Below are 3,786 nucleotides of genomic sequence, written 5' to 3' on the forward strand. Positions count from 1 at the left end.
TGTCAGTAGAAGATCAGATAGAGCTTCTCATCAAGACGGTGGTTCAGAAGACTCAAGACAACACACAGTTAACTTCTGAGAGAGATACCTTACAGCTTCATGTTGCCATGATCTCTAAAGAATTAAGTGAAGAAAAGGCAAAGACTCTGCGACTTGAGAAGCAGTTAGATGAACAGCTGAAGAATATCAGGATGCTGAATAAAGGAACCAAAGATCTGGATACACTGCTGAGCACTGGAAGATCCAGCAATCTGAAGTGGGGTCTGGGTTACCAAGGAACAAACACCAACCCAACCACTAAATTCGTCAAAGAAGTGGATTCTGAACCAGAGCTGAAGGAGAGGAAGTTCTCTCAAACGACTAGAATGTGTGATCAGGTTCCTGTGAATCCAAATTCAAGAAACCCAAGGATGGTGGTGTTTCTTGAGGTAAATACTAGGCCACCATATGCCTCTAGTGGGTTTCGGCAGACGACTCAAAGACCTGTTCAGCGTAGTAGACGGAGAGGATGTTGGTATTGTGGGCATCTAACTCACTACAAAGCCCAATGTTATCAGTTCCAGAATCGTGTGTCTAACCTTATGCAACGTCGTGAGTTTTATCCAGCTGTAAGGAGAAACACACAGGGGTATGTCAGGAAAGATGATCTCTACTGTAATGTGGCGTTCACAGCAGAAAAAACAGAGGTTGATCAGGCCAAGTGGTATTTTGACAGTGGATGCTCCAGGCATATGACCGGTGCCCGTGATAATCTTTCACATCTAGAAGGTGTCGCTGGAGGAAGAGTTACTTTTGGTGATGGAGGAAAGGGTACAATCCGAGGAAAAGGCACAACTGGTGGTGATTCTCAACCACATCTTAAGGATGTCTTCCTGGTCGAAGGGTTGAAGGCTAATCTGATAAGTATCAGTCAGTTGTGTGATGAAGGTCTGGATGTCACATTCACCAAGAAGGGGTGTAAGGCTGTGGATCAACAAGGGTCAATACGACTTAGAGGCAGGAGATCTGGTAATAACTGTTACATGTGGAAATCATCAGTACAGTGCTTCAACACGACTGCTGAGTTGGATACAGAACTGTGGCACCAAAAGCTTGGTCATCTCAACATTCGCACAATGGTGAAATTGGCTAATCAAGAGGTTGTGCGTGGAATTCCTAAGCTGAAAGGTGATCCACATTTCATATGTGGTCCCTGCAACAAAGGCAAGCAAGTCAAGACGTCTCCTGGGCCTGTGACAGATGTTCGCACTAGCCATGCACTTCAGTTGGTACATATGGATCTGATGGGTCCAATTCAAGTACAGAGCATTTCTGGGCGACGGTTCATCTTCGTCATGGTGGACGATTTCACTCGCTACACTTGGGTACGATTTCTTCGTGAAAAAGCTGATGCACTTGAATGCTTTCGCATTCTTGCCCTGCAGATTAAAAGTGAAAAATGTTCAATCCAAGCTATTAGGAGTGATCATGGAGGAGAATTTCAGAATGACAAGTTTGATCAATTCTGCGGAAATCAGGGCATTGTTCATCAGTACTCTGCTCCGAGAACCCCAGAGCAGAATGGTGTTGTTGAACGAAAGAACAGAACACTTCAAGAAATGGCGAGAGCTATGCTGCATGGGAATCAAGTGCCACATCGGTTTTGGGATGAAGCTGTCAACACTGCTTGCTATATTATCAATCGTGTGTATGTCCGACCAGGGACCAGCAAGACTCCCTATGAGTTATGGAAAGGAAAGCCCCCAACTGTAAGCTATTTTCATGTGTTTGGCTGTCTATGCTACATTCTGAATGACAAGGATCAGTTGGGTAAATTTGACTCGAAGAGTGATGAAGGGATCTTTCTTGGTTACTCCGGACACAGCACTGCTTTTCGTGTCTACAACAAATGCACAAGATCAGTTCAGGAAACAGTAAATGTTGTTTTTGATGATACTTCATTTCAACGAATTGATATGGTGCCGGTTCTCTCTGACAAGGATCTGGTAACTGATGATGAGAAGTCTGAGCAAGCCTCTGGGAGTGTTAGTGATCATGCCAGCCCTGGACTGTCAACAGACGAGCTTCCTCCATCTTCTCAGGTTCATCGGAATCACTCCTCAGGCGATGTTATCGGTGCGATTCAGGGGGGTAGAGTTACCAGGGGCAAACATATTGACTTTGCTCAACTGGCTTGAAGGAAACAGAAGACTGTAGTTCCAGATACTGTCTCTCAGGACTCTGAGATCGTTCAATTTGCCTGTTTTGTTTCCACTATGGAACCAAAGAATCACAAAGAGGCGCTTCGGGATGAGTTCTGGGTTGCTGCAATGCAAGATGAGCTGGAACAATTTGAGCGCAGCAATGTGTGGGAACTCACTAAACGGCCAGCTAATGTCAATATAGTGGGAACGTAGTGGATCTTCAAGAATAAGAGTGATGCTAGTGGATGCATTGTGAGAAATAAAGCAAGACTTGTGGCCCAAGGCTACTCTCAAGTCGAAGGAATTGACTTTGATGAAACCTTTGCTCCGGTAGCAAGGCTAGAATCCATCAGGTTCATGTTTGGTATGTCATGTGCTCTCAAGTTTACATTACATCAGATGGATGTTAAAAGTGCATTTCTGAATGGGATTCTACAAGAAGAAGTGTTTGTAGAACAACCAAAAGGCTTTGAGAACCCACAACATCCTGAGCATGTGTACCGTCTGAAGAAAGCATCATATGGTCTCAAGCAGGCTCCAAGAGCATGGTATGAGAGGTTAACTACGTTTCTTCTGGATCAAGGATATGTTCGTGGAAGTGTAGACAAGACACTGTTTGTTCTCAACAGCAACAATGCTTTGATGTTTGTTCAGATCTATGTGGACGACATTATTTTTGGTTCTACCTGTCAATCTCTGGTGCAAAGGTTTGTGAAAAACATGTCACAAGAGTTTGAGATGAGTATGGTGGGAGAGCTGAAGTACTTCCTGGGTCTGCAGGTAGAACAATCAGCTGATGGGATCTTTGTGTCGCAAAGCACCTATGCCAAAGAATTGGTACAGCGGTTTGGTTTAGGGAAGCGTAAAGAAGCTAAGGTACCTATGGGAGTCAATGACAAGCTTTAAAAAGATGAGGAAGAAGAGGATGTAGATGAACGACTATACAGAGGTATGATTGGGAGCTTGCTCTACCTGACAGCAAGTAGGCCTGACATTTGTCTGTCAGTGGGGATTTGCGCACGATACCAGGCCAAGCCTAAGATATCTCACTTACTAGCAGTCAAGAAGATCATCAAATACGTCAAGGGGACAATGAACTTTGGTATTTTCTTCACCAAGGATACCAACACAAGTCTGAGCGGGTACTGCGATGCTGATTGGGCAGGTTCTGTGGATGATCGCCGAAGTACAAGTGGAGGATGCTTCTTTATGGGCAACAAACTAATTTCATGGCACAACAAGAAGCAGAACAATATCTCACTGTCAACCGCTGAGGCAGAATACATTGCCTTGGGCAGCTGTTGTACACAGCTTCTGTGGATGCGTCAAATGTCCTCTGACTATGGTATGGACTCTGACACCTTGTTAATTCATTGTGATAATTTGAGTGCTATAAACATCTCTAAGAATCTTGTCCAGCATTCTAGAACAAAACACATAGATATTAGACACCACTTTGTTCGTGAACTTGTTGAGGCAAAACTGATTGAGATAGACCATGTGAGCACTGATTTATAATTGGCTGATTTGTTTACTAAGCCTCTGGATTTCAACAGATTCATAAATCTGAGGAAGTCTATTGGTGTCTGTGAACTCTAACTAT

Source organism: Camelina sativa, chromosome 5 (genome assembly GCF_000633955.1).
Source record: "Camelina sativa cultivar DH55 chromosome 5, Cs, whole genome shotgun sequence".
NCBI lineage: Eukaryota > Viridiplantae > Streptophyta > Magnoliopsida > Brassicales > Brassicaceae > Camelina > Camelina sativa.